We start from the raw sequence: 16,756 nt of genomic DNA on the forward strand, positions 1-16,756 counted from the left end.
GCAGAGGAACCGGGTTCGCGCCCCGGTCTGGGAGGATCCCACGTGCCGCGGAGAGGCTGGGCCCGTGAGCCAGGGCCGCTCCGGAGCCTGTGCTCCGCAACGGGAGAGGCCACAGCAGAGGGAGGCCCGCATACCACAAAAAAAAAAAAAAAAAAAAAAAAAAGCATGAAACATACCTGGGTGAGCAAGACACTTAGGTGCACCCCAAAGCAACAATTTTAAAAAGCTGATCCAAAATCTTATGTAAATGAAATATTGGGAAGCAAATAAGATTCTTAATACATTAGAGATTCTTAGGGCCACTTTTGAAATTTTCATAAACCAAGAAAAGTTTTAGAGCTTAGTTTAAGTGAAATATTAATTTGCCCAGTATTCAGATTCCACTAACATTTATTTGAGCGCTAGTCTATGCTGACAAACAGCTTTTCAACACTTCATGACAGGACTGTTTTAACAACCTCCTGGTTGCCCCCGAGCCACCCTTTCCATTCAACTATAATGTTTTCTTCTAATCCATCCGAATGCCACCATTATACTCTCTTCTCCCCCTTGAACCCTGATCCCATCATCAAAGTTTTCTGTACAAAAACTTTCAATGGCTTCTCCTCGTTTCCTGTTTCTAAAGCCTTGCATACTCTGAGCCTAACTCATCTATCTAACCTCATTTCACATTATCCCTCCAATGCAATAACCACTCCAATAGAGGCAGAATATTCAAAACCATGTTTCTTCTTTCTTCCAAGTCTTCATTTATGTCCTTATTACGTGGAATGCCCTTCCGCATTCTGGTTCTCCAAGCTGTATACATCCTCAAACTGAACCCATCTTCCAGGGCTGCAGAAGACATGCCACTTCTACTAAGCTTCCCTTTTTCCATCCTCTTCCCCTTCTTTGGTCCCTAATGGCCCTTATATCCTGCAAAAGCATTCATGTACTTATCTCTTATTCATTGCTGTCATTTGTTGCCACAGATATTCAAGAAATGTTTATTAAACGCTTAATATCTTCCAGGCACCTTGCTAGGCACTGAGAATAATACCACGTGGAGAAAGACAAACGCAGACGTTGCAGCTGTTTCTTCAAGTATTTTCTTTTCCTCCATCCTCCAGCTCCTCTCCTTTGATAACTCCACTTACACGTATATTCCTCTGCCTGACATCGTCTACAGCTCACTGATGCTCTGTTCGTTTCGGTTTTTCAAGCTTTTCTCTGTTTCCTTTTTTCAACATCTAATATTCTGTTAATCCCATCTAGTTCATTTTTCCTCTCAGATATTGTCGTTTTTATCTCTAGCAGTTTGATTTAGTGGTGTGTGTGTGGGGGGGTGTTTCTACATTTTCTGTGTTCTCACTTAACATGCTCAATCTTTCCTCTAGCTTCCTGGACATATAGAATAAGATTATAATGACAATTTTAATGTCTTTGTCTACTAAGTCTATCATCTGTGCTATTTCTGGCACTGCTTCTATTGATTGATTTTTCTCTTCATTGTGGCTCATAGTTTCCTGCTTCTTGCATGATTGGTAACTAACTAAATAAGGCTAAGCATTGTGAAATTTACTTTTTTGGGTGCTGGATATTTTTGTATTCCTATAAATATTTTTTGAGATTTGTTTTGAAATGCAGACAGAACACTTGAAAATAATTTTGTTTTTTGAAGCTTGATTTTAAGGTCTGTTAAGTGGAACCAGTTCATTCTTTTGTGAAGGGCTAATGGTGTCCCACCACTGAGGAAATACCCTTCTAAGTTCTTTACCTCATGCCCCATGAATTATGTGGTTCTACTCTGATTGGTGGGAATAGGAACTATTCTTTTGAACTGGGATTGTGGATTGTTTGCTTTGTTCTTTGTGAATGATTCTTTCCCTATCCTTGGTAATTTTTTAATACACATAATAATCATGAAATTTCACAATTCCAGGGATAATTAGAAGATCCTCAAAGTTTGCAGAGGGAATAAAAAAATGAAAAGTCATATTCTAAGGACTCAGAACATTACAAATCATTAATTATTTGAAGCATAGGTAAGGAAGAAAAAGTATTAGGAGCTACTTCTGAACAGGGAAAATATGATTCAATTAATTAAGAACCCATTTATATTCGACATACAAAGTAAATGAAAGAATCAGTTAATTTGTAAGGAGAGATCTCCTAAAATGTCCCCTCCTAATTCATGTATCTTTGAGAATTAGAGTTAGGAGAGATCTAGAGAGTTCCAACTTCTTCACTTTACTGGACGAGAAGACATCGCTGTCCCGCATCTCAAAGGAGGCAATTGTGAGCACAAATGAGGCAGACCTGCTTTTGCTTTTATGCCTCTGCCAGGTTATTAAATCACTCAGCTTCTTAATCGAGAATTGTTCTTCCTGTGGAAGAACTCCTCTTCACCTGTTGCTTCCTCGCATTACTTCCTGCTTCAGAGATGGAGAGGAACACTCAAATTGGAATAGGAAGCCTGAGTCTAGACAAATCCCAGTGAAAGCTAAATTATGCAAATGTCATCTTTGTATAAGAAATGAAAGTCCTAAGTATGATGCAGGTATGAAAACTTTCTTAACCCAAGACATTGCAAATAGAATGTACTAAGACAGCATCAATTAAGAGAAAACTGGAGTGGGTAGGGAAAATTGGGGGTAGAAGGCTGTCTAGGGAAGCTAGGGAAGTGGAAAGTAATATGAGGAAGTCAGACACTTCAGGTGGAATGTTTTACTATTTCATTGCCTGTTGAACCATATACAAATAGGCACTACTATATAGAATAGATATTTAAAAGAGTTATATCTTATAACAGAGTAAAACATTACTCTTATGCAAAAGGACCTATTCAGGCTTCTACTAGTACAATTAAAGTCTCAGTTTTCTTTCTTTTTCCAACCGAGTTTCTATAATATACTCCTCAGAAAAGTAAAATTTTTGATAAATGGCTTTCTTTATTTGAAGTGAATGATCTTGTCAAATGTGAAGTAGCCTGCATTTTAAATAAATTAAACAATATGTGGGGCTTCCCTGGTGGTACAGTGGTTGAGAGTCCGCCTGCCGATGCAGGGGGACACGGGTTCTTGCCCCGGTCCGGGAAGGTCCCACATGCTGCGGAGCGGCTGGGCCCGTGAGCCATGGCCGCTGAGCCTGCGCGTCCGGAGCCTGTGCTCCACAACGGGAGAGGCTACAACAGTGAGAGGCCCGCGTACCGCAAAAAAAACCCCAAAAACAATATGTGAAAACACTTGGTCTAATCAACTAAACACCACAATATGGGGAAATCTCTACAAGAACACCTTTTGAGGGGAATTTTTCTTGGTCACAGATCTCAGCTCAGAACACAAAACCCCATCACAGAATACCAGAAATCTAAGGTAAACCCTACTTGTTAAAATGAGTTGCAGGTTATGTTAAAGTGTAAGGGTTTACTTTTTTAATGTCAATTGTTTCATCATCACTCTACACTACATGTAAAGGCACAGATTGATGTATTTTTCTGGCATCTTCCTGACGCACCCTTCCCCTAAATAAATCTGTTTGCCAGGATCTTGTCGCTTAAATTAGCCATCTCAAACTCTTGGTCCTGCCAACACAGGCAATTGTGCCAATGTTCTCAGCATTTACTGGCACACGAGCTGTTGCCTTTTCTTTGGCTTTCTATGTGTACCTAAGGCCATCATCCCTCCTTCACAAGACAGCAGTCTGGCTTATGTGTCACTGAGACAGACTTCAGAATTGTTTGGACTCACTCTGGTTCTCTCCAGGGTGTTCATCCTGCACAATGTATTTTCAGCTATACAATATATTGTTCAGGATTTGTCGTGCACATACTTGCAGATTGGCAGAGCCACCTGCCAAAGATGAGAACCTTTTAAGTTGTTGTCAAACGTCATAAAATGTGTTCCGTGATTAATTCTGTGGGCACAGATTGGTTTTTGCACAGAGTCCAAAATTTGGGATATGTCACAGTGACTAAATGGCACTGGCATGCTGAATGAATTTGGAATTTGTTTTGTCAAGTGTGGGAGCAAGCACACAGATGGGCTTTGATCCAGTGGTGCTGCTTGGAATTCTCATTATAGCAATGATGTCACTTGTCACGTGGAATGGGTGATAATGCTGCCAAATCATGGGCAAAGCAAGGCAAATAACAAAGTACAGAGGCCAGGGGAGAGGGTTTATGGTAGCACAGGAAGCTTTCACTATTAGCTGACCTCTGCTTAAATGACATAAACATTGAGTCAGGGCTGCCAAAAACACACTTAGTTGAAATACAAGCAGAGAAGTAAAATTCCAACTGAAAGGGCTTTTTTAAAAGGGCCCATATAACCTAAGTCTTCACTTCCCAGAAAAGACCAAGTAAAACAAACATGCCCTTGCTTTTTAGATAAGACTGAAAAAAATCTTTGAGCTGCAAGCAAATTCAACCAAACCAAACCCAAGGCACTTTGCTTTATAAGAAAAGCTTTGTGGATTCAAAAGGTCGGCAACCATGCTGGGAAATGGAAAACAAACAAACAAAAATCTATGGTGGCAAAGAAATACAGCATATTCTCGCCAAGTATGCACATCAGAATTCTCTTCAGGGCTTTAAAAGAATACATTTATTGTGCAGCTAAAGCAGTACATAGAGGGAAATTTATAGCTATAAAAGCCTATGTTAAAAAAGAGGAAAGACTTGAAATCAATAACCTAAACTTTTATCTTAAGAAACTCAAGAAACAAGAGCAAACTAAAGCCAAAATAAGTAGAAGGAAAGAAAAAGTAAAGATTAGACAAGAAGTAGAATATATATAGTAGTATATATAAGTAGTATATATATACATAAGTAGGATATATATATTTCTAATATATACATACATGAAAAAAATCAATGAAATCAAAATTTGGTTCCTTGCAAAGATCAACAAAGTTGACAGACCTTTAGCTAGACTGATCAGGAAAAAATGACAGAAGGTTCAAATTACTAAAATCAGGAATAAAAGAGGGGACATTACTACCAACCTTACAGAAATAAAAAGGAGTATAAGGGAACACTATGAAAAACTGTACAAATACCTACAAACTCACTATATATTATATATAACTAATATATATATTCATGCCATCTAATTTATCTAATTTGTTGATACATATAACAGTGTGTATGAGTATGTACATGTGTGTATACATATATATATACATATTTTTTTCATGCCAGAGGACCATCATATAAATTTTGATTCAGAAAGTCTCAAGTATGACAGAAACATTTGTATTTGTGGAAAACTATGATGGTTTTGTAATGTGCTCTCTTTGCTGAGACCTACTGACCTAGGGCATAGCACTTATTCAAAACTATTGTTGAATTACAATTAAATATTTATGTATTAGTTAATATTAGGTGCAGATGCATATAAACACAAAACTTCAAAATATCCATGCATTTAAAGTAAGTAAAAGAAATTCAGAGATAGGTAATTTGGGGCAAGTATTTTATTTTGAATGACAAAGGGCCCAGTTACAAAATCTCAACTCTGTCCCTTGGGAAAACGAGGAAAAAGAATGCTGGGATAAGGCTCTAGAATATTTGCCATACCATACCACAACTTCTAAAACTTAACTCTAAACTTCATTCCTGGAGGATTCTAGGTCAATAGATTTATTTTCTCCCATTAGAAAGTTTCAATCAATTAATTCAAAAGAATTTACTTAGCAAGTGCTATGGGAAAGAGGAGAAATGCCAGATGTGTTCCTCCCCTCAAGGAACTTTCAAGCAATTTGGACAATGAAATCTATACAAATGAACCAATCCAGAATGCTTTCTACCAACACTTACCAAAGTGCTATGTTTTACAGTTTGGCCCACTATTGTATATTTACATTTAAACTTTGAAAAAGCATTCAGTCTGCAAATGGACTCAAACTAAAATATTCAATGAAATGAAACACATTACTATGTTAAGGTAAATTGAGTCTGAAAAATTAACATTTATTCAACCACAAACCATTCCAAAATATGAAGATTAAAAAAAAAAACAAAAAAAACCCCAAACTCTCCAGAATCCATTGTTCTTAATGCTTCTTATAACTTACCAGGCATGGACAGAACTTTGCAAAACAGCATTAGAATAATTAGCTTCTTAATCTTTCAACTGATATGGTCATCAAATGGCTAGTCAGAAGACAGAGACTATAGCCTTATCACATCAATTTTGCAAATATGTCCCGATTACCCACTATAGTAAATCACTATGCTGGGTCCTAGAGATACCCGGAAGATATCTTGCTCTCAAAGAACTCACAAATCCAGTGGAAGGGGATAAGGGGATAGACATCTAAACAACCCCAGAAACAAAAGAGGATGTGCTAAATGTTATTATTTCTGTTCTTACTGCTTTTGTTGCAGGGGTTTTAATTGAGTAGTGTTGTGTAGTAAAGAGTGGGGTGAAGTGCTTTCTCAAGGTGGGTAACTAGAGAAAATTTTAAAGAGCAGGGGTTCTCAGTCAGGGGCGATTTTGGAGCCCAGAGAATGTTTGACAGTATCTGGAGATATTTTTAATTGTCACGACTGCAGATGGTGGGATGGGGGTGAGGATTGCTACTGGCATCTAGTGGGTAGAGGCCGGGATGCTGCTTTAGCATCTTACAATGTGCAGGACAGCCCCCTCAATAAAGAATTATCCAGCACAAAATGTGAATGGTGTGAGATTGAGAAACTCAGCTTTAGCAAGAAGGAAACATTTGTTCAGGAATAATGAGAATGTTGACAAGTGGGTAAGTGGGGAATGGGAATGCCAGAGAGAGGGCTTTATGAGCAAAGCCATGCAGGAAAAAAAATGTATGCCCTGTTTAGGAAATGAGGAGGGCTTCCACGGGGTGTAGGTGCCTACCTGGGCTTGGGGAGTATGTGGAAGAAAATGAGGGCTAACATTTAGGCTGAGATGGGGACTTCCCTGGTGGTCCAGTGGTTAGGACTTCACGCTTCCACTGCAGGGGGCACAGGTTTGATCCCTGGTCGGGGAACTTAGACCCCACAAGCCACGCTGCCAAAAAAAAAAAAAAAGGAAAATTTAGGCTGAGGTGAATTGTGGAGGCTCCTGAATGCTTGGGTTTATTCTTTGGGCTACAGTGAGCCATCAGAGGATTTTAAAAGCTGAAGAACTACAATTAGAACTGTTATTTTAGAAGTATAATCAGAGGGAGAAGCTTAGACTCTCATAGCAGATAGTAAGAAAATTCCTTTGAGAGGGTAACCTTTGTTTGAGTGTTGTCTGTTGTTAGGCTCTGATTCTCAGAAAGTGCCAAATAAAACACAGACCTACTAGAGCATGGACTTGAGGTTATGGGGAGGGGGAAGGGTAAGCTGTGACGAAGTGAGAGAGTGACATGGACATATATACACTACCAAAGGAGGAGATATGGGAACATATGTATATGTATAACTGATTCACTTTGCTATAAAGCAGAAACTAACACACCATTGTAAAGCAATTATACTCCAATAAAGATGTTTAAAAAAAAAAAAGAAGAAGAAGAAAGGTGAGATTCTGCTTAATTAGACCAGGGTGAGATGGTGTGAGGTGATATGGGATGAGTCGTGAGATGAGGAGGGACAAAAGGATAAGGGAGAGGTGCACTGCTGAATTTTACACTGTGAGATCCTTCCTCGTGGCCTCTAAAGCTGAGTAATATTTACAAAAATCACAACATGCTTGTTGTATTTGGATTTCCCATGGAAGGTGACTATATTTGGATTGAATGGGGGTTGGAAGAGCAGGATGGTGAAAATGGGGCCATGGTGGCAAGAAATGGGGCAAAGGATTTGGATGCTTCTGTAATAGGCCATTTCGTCTCCCATTCCTTCCTTTTGGGTTCTACTTTCCTGCTGCTCAGAACAGCTCATGCTTACCTGCCCTTCTTTCTGCCTGGCTTGCTTTTCTTCTCCGTCTAATAAATTTCTGCTCACCCTTCAAGCTGACTGCTAATGGTCCATTCTCTATACTGCACTTTATACAAGTTACCAATATTGTATTGTGTTTACTAACTTGTTTGTTTTCTCCAATCAGATAGTGAACGCTTAGGTTCACTAAGGGGGTAAGAATGGTATTTCATTCTTCTCTGACTCTCCAGCAGGTAGCAAAGTACCTGGCATGTTAACCATGCTCAGCGATCATTCAATGCATGAAGCGTGGGTGAGGCCAGTGAATGGCAGAAAGATCGCAGAGCCGGGCCTACCTTGCATTTGCATGGCTGTTGTTAAAGCTATACTTTTCCTTCTCATTAATTTTCTGTTTTCAACCTCATCTCCCAACTTAAATATTTCCTTCCCATGGATGATATTCTATTAGGAAGAAAAAACCCCCAGAGTATGGCGTTAAGCCTGAGTGAATGGGCTAAAATCATGTTTCAATATGCTCTTTAGAATGCTTCCATGTTGTTAATTTAACATCGACCTGCTTATTAAGATCCCATTTTTAAGGAAACAATTGTAAAACTCATTAAGAGCATTTCTACATATCTTAGCCACTGAGTCATCTTGCTGGCTCTCAATGAGCTTGAGCTGAACATCCCTCATTCAGAGTAGCTGGTAAAATTTTATTTTTCTAATCATTAGTAAACATTTATCCGTGTGCTGATTTTTATGTATTTTTGTTGTTGATGATGTGAAGAAGGTTCTATATAGGAGGAGCTGCACATATGGGACAGTGCCCAGGTATGGTTTAAAGACGCCTTTTCCAAACCATCTTTCCCACACTGGTGGTATGCAAGGTCTCTGGTCTCAACAACAGATAAGTATTTCCTTTGAGTTAAAGTATGAAGCCTCTAGTCACACTCCCTCCTTTTGGATTAGAGCATAATGCTTCTGGCATCAAAAACCTATATTTGGAATGTGAATTTGGAATAGAATTCTGGACCTAGAGGTGGGGGAGATGTCTCTTTGGTTTTCATTGCTTCTACCAGATCAAGTTCTCTTCTCTCTTACAGAACTTTGGTGTGAAGCTTGTGGCATCATTACCAGCTACCCCTCATTATTGCTGTCATCTGCTGACTTGGGGACACTCCCCACATTCCTTGAAGATTTAAGCTTGGAACACACCCTCACTCATTCCAATAATATGACTGTGATAGTTCTTAGCAATTTCAATCTCCATGTAGATGATCATTTCAATACTCTGGTCTCTGACTTCCATGACCTCTTCTCCTCTAATGATCTCCTTCTCTCTCAACCTCAACCACTCATCCCCCCCCACCCCAGAATGGGCCACTCATCCCATACCCTCGACCCTGTCCTTATCAGTAACTGCTACCTCCCATATCTTAATCATCTCAAGCATTCTACTCTAGGACCCCCCACCTCATATCCTTCCAGTTCTCTGTCCCTTCTACCCTGACTTGAAAATACTTTGACCAGATAAATCATATGTCCTACCATCTTTTCACTGTCCCCATTTCCCACATGTCCTAACTTACCTCCTCATCCAATCTATCTATATATAGATTTTACATTCTATCCTAATAATCACTCACATTACACACCTAAGTCCCTGGCACCTCTCTTATTTCTTTGTCCTTCTTTGGCAAAACTCCAATCCTGGTCATTTACAACTCTCTTCCGACTCTGCACTTGTTTTCTGGTTGCTGAACTTGGATGGAGGAAAACACCCAATTTTACCCATGGTCTCACTTTAAACTCATGAACCACTAAACTCAAGTGGGCCCAGCAATTCTAATTCAGTTCCCTAGTCTATTCACTCTTACTTCATAAACAAGATTTCAAACCTCTCTTCAAACTTTCAACACTTTCTCTTTCTTCATCATTCTCAGCTAACAACCGTAATTTCTTTTTCACTGGAAAATGGAAGCAATCAGAAACGACCTTCCATATGCTGCTTCCATCACTTCTACAAACCTACTTGCATCTATGCCCATGTTCCATCTTCCATTCTGTTACCCTGAGCAACTGTCCATGTTCCGATTTAAGGCACACCCCTCCCTTTGTACACCAGGTCCCAGGACCCCACATCTACTCAAGGAGATTACTCTGGTAATTTTTCTCTAGAAATTTTGGAGAGGCTCTCTCTTCTTCATTATCAATTTATTTCCATCAGTATATAAACATGCTGTATTTCTCATATGAAAATAGTCTCCCTTGATCCCATGTTTCCCTCCAGCCACCTGCCCATTTCTCTTATCCCCTCTATAGCAAAACTCCTTCAAAGAATTGCCCATACTTGCAGTCTCCATTTCTGTTTCCCTCACTTTCTCTCTTTTTTAAAATAAATTTATTTATTTATTTTTAATTTTGGCTGAGTCTTGAGTCTTCTCTGACCTCATTGGACACCTTTCAGTCATCTTTAATGGTTCGTCTTTATCTCCCTGGACTCTTAATTTTGCAGGGTCCCCAGAATTCCATCCTTAGACTTTTTCTGTTCTTTGTTTACTCTCACTGCCTAGATGATCTCATACAGGCTTATAACTACATACTAACCATACCAGCACTGTCCAATAGAAATAGAATGTGAGCTACAAATGAGTTTTAGATGTAATTTTGAAATTTCTATAGCCTAATTTAAAAAAGAAACAGGTTAGATTATTTTTAATATATTTTATTTAGCTAAATATAGCAATATTTTAATATATCAATATGTAATCAATCTTAAATTATTAATGAGATGTTTTCCATTCTTATTTTCATACTAAGCCTTTGAAATCCAGTGTGCATTCTACACTTAGAGCACATCTCAATTTGGACGAGCCACATTTTTTTACGGACTTAGTTTGTTGTTTTTTTTTTGATTGAAATACGGTTAATTTACAATGTTGTGTTAGTTTCAAGTATACAGAAAAGTGATTCAGTTATATATATGTGTGTGAGTGTGTGTGCGCGCGTGTGTGTGCACGTGGGTGTGTTCTTTTTCAGATTCTTTTCCATTATAGGTTGTTACAAGGTAAGGTTATTACAAGATATTGACCTTGTTGTTTACCTGTTTTATATATAGAAGTGTGTATATGTTGATCCCAAACTCCTAATTTATCTCTCCCCGCGCTGCTATCCCCTGGATGAGCCACATTTTAAGGGCTCAGTAGCCACCATGGCTACTGTATTGGACAACGTGTCTCTAGATGCTGAATATTGGCTTTTACTGAGGAAGATGAGGAGTCACTGGAAAGCTTGGGGGAGGGAAATAACTTCTTTTTGGAAGATCACTCCGGCTGCTGTGTTAAAAATAGACTAAGTGGGAGCCAGGAGGAAGCAGAGAGACCAGGTAAGAGGTTAATGCAGGTGAAAAAGAGGGAGACACTAGGGGAGTTATATTATAGGAAATATAAAAAGTGGTTATATTGAAGGTAGAACAAATAGGGCTTCTGGATGGATGGTACAGAAAGAAAGAAAGGAGTTTAGGGTGACTCTGGGGTTTTTGATATGAGCCACTGGAATAATTGGAAGAACAGAGATGCCTTTTAAATTAAGTAATTTATTTGTTTATTTATGGCTGCGTTGGGTCTTTGCTGCTGTGCGCGGGCTTTCTCTAGTTGCAGCAAGTGGAGGCTACTCTTTGTTGCGGTGCACGGGCTTCTCATTGCGGTGGCTTCTCTTGTTGCAGAGCACGGGCTCTAGGCACGCAGGCTCAGCAGTTGTGGCTCGTGGGCTGTAGAGCGCAGGCTCAGCAGTTGTGGCACACGGGCTTAGTTGCTCTGCGGCATGTGGGATCCTCCCGGACCAGGGCTCGAACCCATATCCCCTGCATTGGAAGGTGGATTTTTTTTTTTTTTTTTTTTTGCTGTACGCGGGCCTCTTGCTGTTGTGGCCTTTCCCGTTGCAGAGCACAGGCTCCGGACACGCAGGCTCAGCGGCCATGGCTCACGTGCCTAGCCGCTCCGCGGCATGTGGGATCTTCCCGGACCGGGGCACGAACCCGTGTCCCCTGCATCGGCAGGCGGACTCTCAACCACTGCGCCACCAGGGAAGCCCGGAAGGTGGATTCTTAACCACTGCGCCAGCAGGGAAGCCCCAGAGATGCCTTTAAGCAAGGTGGGGAAAACTGAAGATGAGCAGGTTTGGAGAAGGCAAATTGGTAGCTCAATGTTGGTTTTGCTAAGTGTGAGGTTTCTATCAGACAAATAAAAAAAAAGAAGAAGATAGTTTCAGATAGTAATGTATGTCATGAAGAAAAGAGAATAGCTGTTGAGTGACTCTGGGGGTCCTCCTTAGATGGGCTTATCAGTGAGAGCATCTCTGAATAAGGGGCATTTGAACTGAGTCTGGAACGATGAAGTGAGGCCAGCCAAGCAAAAATCTGGAGGAAAAGAATTTCAGGCAGAGGGCACTGCAAAAACAAAAGTCCTGAGGCAGGAACGTCTGAGAAAGAGAAAAATAGCCAATGTGTCTGAAGTGAGTACAATGGAAAGATGGGGGGTGGGCAGCCATCCAGCACCTTTTCAGTTGTGGTGAAGGAGCTGGGATTCTGTTTTATGTGCCCTGGGAAGCTTCTGGGAGGTTTTAAGCTAGAAGTGGCATGATCTGATTTACATTTTACCATGAAAACTCTGGCTCCTAAGTGGTGAATGGATTTATATTATATTGCATTAGTTATTATTGTTATTTTTATTATAGGGGACAAAGGTAGAAGCAGGGAGAGCGGCTAGAAGCTTTTCCAGTAACTGGCCAAGACTTTATGGCTCTTCCCATGGCATTGCTCTACGTGTCTTGTGCTAAGTCTTTTCTTTTTTTGTGTGCTAAGTCTTTTCATGAGTTCAAGGGATTTTTCGCGGTAGAAAACACATATTCCTCACCTCTCTATCCTTGGTTATGCCCAGCGCTTATGTCCTACCCACAGTAGGAGACTCAATGCATGTTGTTGAGTGAATTATAAGGCTCTACTCATCAAGGATCAAGAGCAAGTTTTTCACATCTTTATCTTTTTTTTTTTTTTTTTTTTTTTTTTTTTGCGGTATGGCCTCTCCCGTTGCAGAGCGCAGGCTCAGCAGCCATGGCTCACGGGCCTAACCGCTCCGCGGCATGTGGGATCTTCCCGGACCGGGGCACGAACCCATGTCCCCTGCTGCATCGGCAGGTGGACTCTCAACCACTGCGCCACCAGGGAAGCCCTATCTTTTTTATATATGGCATTTTGTCTGTCCCTTAATGGAAGCTCAGTAAATGTTGTCACGGTGGGGCAATGCCTCCTTTCAGATAACCGATTTACTGAGAGGGATCCTTGGAGAGCCAGAGGCAGTAGGGAGGGTTTGGGCCTCGCTGGGGTGCAGGTCAGGGAGAAGGCAGGGAAGGGGGAGCATGTCGAAAGAAGGGAGGTGGGTAGAGACACTGACTTTGAGCATGCCAAGGACAGATCTGGCCTCGTCTTTAATTTGGCCTAGGGCTGGCCTGCTTCCCTGGATGGTGATGTGATCCCTCTGTATGGGAATGGCTGAAATGGTTTGATCACCATGGGACCATAATCCATCATCCAAATCCTTCATTAAGGAGGGCTTTCTGTTTGGCCTTGTTCAAAATCAAGCCTAGAGGAATTTGCCATCCAGCATCAAAATTTTCTCTGTTGATACTGATGCTGCAAGTCCCAGCAAACGCAAAACGACAGGCTGAATTCAAGCTTTCTGGCACTCCTTTCCTGGCTGGGATAGATGTCCTCAGGCCTAATATCAGCCTGGCAGAGGGCTGAATGCTGGACTGAGTCTCTGCTTTGCTGAATGTACTGGCCTTGAGTTTGATTCTGTCCCATAGATGTCTGCAGACAGGAGCGATGACATCTGGCACCAAGATAGAAACCCAGGTGTCTGGCTGGTTTACAGTCTCAAAAGCCTTGTTCTTTTCCTTTAAGTCTCTGCAGCTATTTGGACTCCATCTCTCATCACCCAGAAGTTTCAGTGCCTTTAGATTAGGGATCTACACCCACAACTGATGATCCACTGGATTCCCATCCTTGGCATCTGAACAGAGCCAACAGGGCTGGTTACAAATTCATTGTTAATTACTGTGTGTAATCACATTAGATCCAGGTTTGGAGACACCCTACTATGTTATTGTTTTGGATCTGAAATGTGTATAAAATTCTTTTTAAAAGCGCGTCATTTTTGTTTTCTAATTAGGATATTGGGGTTTGGAATGGCACCATTGTGCTGTTATTTAATCTCGCTTTTTCTGGGGAGGGAGGAAGGAAAAGATTTTCCTTTTTCTCTCAACAATTACTCTCATTTCTGCATTAAGAAGGTAGAAACTTGGTTCCTCCCTCATCCCCTTTAGGCAAAGAGTTGATGGCTCAGATTCACAAAGGTTGTTGATTTTGGCTTTGGGCTGCCCTACTCTTTTTCCCCTTCTCTCATTCTACCTAGCACAATAGGTAAGTTCTTCTAGCCAACACTCCCTAAGGGTGGGGTAAGAAAGGCAGTCTATTTAAGGTTTTTTTAAGGTAATCTGCCTTTATATTCACTAAAACCAGCCGGGTTTGTGGCATATTCTCCTTTGTCTTTACATTGAGCTGAATTTAAAGTTTAAATGGTGCCTGAATGAATCACATTGCTTGCATTCTTGTAAGTAACTGCAAAACATCCCAGGCTCACAGGAACCCATGGAGGATGGCGTACACGAGGATGTCACTGCTGCCATATTAGCCACTCCCTGCTTTGCTAAAAGCTTGCATTTCTTATATACTGCCCCATCCCCATAGAGAACTGATGTCATTCTAATATCATTCTTGCCCATCACCTCCCTCCTTTGAGAGGGAGTCAACATTTCCCCTTTCCCACTGCACCCCATTCACACTTTCTTGCTTTACAACCTGAGCCTCAGTTTCCTCATAAGTATAATGGGGATAATAAGAAATAACTGCCTTGACACATGCCACAGAGTTACTGAGGATCAAATGAGATAATGGCTATGAAAGTGCTTTATTTCTACAAATGTATTATCTTTTGCTTACTGTTCTTTGTTAGCTAGTGTTGGGGAGGAAGACATTTTCCCCTACCCTTCTAGGTTCTTCTGGCTGGTCGAAGAATTAAATTGACATGAGACAGATTAACAGGAGAAAATCAGATAAAAGTTTAATAACATGTATACATGGGAAGAGACCCAGGAGAACTGAGTAACTCACCAAAATGGCTGAAGCTCTCACCTTAAATACCATATTCACCTAAAGACTAAGGAAGATGTTGAGGTTAGTTGTTTGAGACTTCAGAGGGGAGGAAGGCAATTGACATGGAGATGGAAAAGCAAATGTTTGGTAGACAAATGTTTGCTGGGACAGGCAGAGATGATGGGACACCGAGAGGGATTTTAACAAGCAGACTTTGCTGGGTTCCTTTCTGTCTATATATCTAGTACATACTATACTGATCTATGGTGACAGCTCCCTGCCTGGGACAGGTCCTCTATCTACATTCTTTAGGCAGTTAGGGGAAAAGTCAAAGTTTCTTCTTGAGCCTTTTGGGTCTTGATTGTTTTCAGTTTGAAATAATCCACATGCCAAAGAGACATCTTTTTTTTAAGTTTTTCCTTTTTATAAATTTATTTATTTATTTATATATGGCTGCATTGGGTCTTTGTTGCTGCGCGTGGGCTTTCTCTAGTTGCGGCAAGCGGGGGCTACTCTTCCTTGCGGTGAGCGGGTTTCTCATTGCAGTGGCTACTCTTCTTGGGGAGCACGGTTTCTAGGTGCACGGGCTTCAGTAGTTGTGGCACGTGGCCTCAGTAGTTGTGGCTCATGGGCTCTAGAGCACAGGCTCAGTAGCTTTGGCGTATGGGCTTAGTTGTTCCACGGCATGTGGGATCATCCCGGACCAGGGATCATACCCATGTCCGCTGCACCGGCAGGCAGATCCCTAATCACTGTGCAACCAGGGAAGTCCCCAAAGAGACATTTTGAGGTGGCAAATGTTGCTTATGTACACTAGCTACATGGTGTAGCCTGCCTTGTGTTTCAAAGGTTGAAGTTCTGTTGGTCCTGGTAAGTTGAGGACCATTTCAAAGCCCCAAGAAAAGGACTGGAAAAGAAAGCATATAAGAAAAATTTCTTCTTGGATAGTTCTTTCATTTCCTATGCATGTTATTTATATTCTTTTCACTGGGGCATAGGTTGAATGTGGCTGCCAGGGCTGTGAAATAAAAGACGGCATCACAAGTCCTTTGGGAATCAATCAACCACTCAGAATTGGATTTCCCCTTGATTTTCAATAAATGGAGAACAACAGAATGTGATTTGTTCTAATTATATAACAACAGGATTCTAAACATTGCTTTATAAATAGCTGCTTTTATGTCATAATAATGAGCTTTGAGGGGAAGCATTCTGAGCCCTTGTAGCATATTCTTTGTTTTCTCTATTTTATCCCCTTGAGGAAGACGATAAACTGAGGTGTGGAGATGAGTGTTAACTCTCCAAAGCCGTGGAACCGTTGTTTGAGCTGTGACAGATCCTCACCTCCTTTTTTCTTCGTTTATACATTTTAAATGTTTTCTACAAGCTTTACAAAATATAACTGAATAAGTCTATGTTTACAATTTTCACACTGCCTTTTTTTTTTAACATCTTTATTGGAGTATAATTGCTTTACAATGGTGTGTTAGTTTCTGCTTTATAACAAAGTGAATCAGTTATACATATACACACGTTCCCACATCTCTTCCCTCTTGCGTCTCCCTCCCTCCCACCCTCCCTATCCCACCCCTCTAGGTGGTCACAAAGCACCGAGCTGATCTCCCTGTGCTATGCAGCTGCTTCCCACTAGCTATCTATTTTACATTTGGTAGTGTATATATGTCCATGCCACTCTCTCACTT

At 40.8% G+C, this 16,756-nt stretch overlaps 1 protein-coding gene across 6 annotated transcripts in view; it reads right to left on the reverse strand.

The window, feature by feature from the left end:
* Positions 1-16,756, reverse strand: part of BDNF (brain derived neurotrophic factor) — a 179,875-nt gene that overhangs the window by 230 nt on the left and 162,889 nt on the right. For 2 of the 6 annotated variants that reach the window (XR_008619569.1, XM_055091436.1), the window contains one exon: positions 6,045-7,004. The exons of 1 other annotated variant lie outside the window; for it this stretch is intronic. The gene's annotated coding sequence lies outside the window, so the exon portion shown is untranslated. Of the gene's footprint in view, positions 1-6,044; positions 7,005-11,761; positions 12,074-15,540; positions 15,961-16,756 lie in introns of those variants that run through there. 3 more of the 6 variants (XM_055091434.1, XM_055091447.1, XM_055091437.1) reach the window with 3 other exon arrangements.

This window comes from Physeter macrocephalus, chromosome 16, assembly GCF_002837175.3.
Source record: "Physeter macrocephalus isolate SW-GA chromosome 16, ASM283717v5, whole genome shotgun sequence".
NCBI classification, from domain to species: Eukaryota; Metazoa; Chordata; class Mammalia; order Artiodactyla; family Physeteridae; genus Physeter; species Physeter macrocephalus.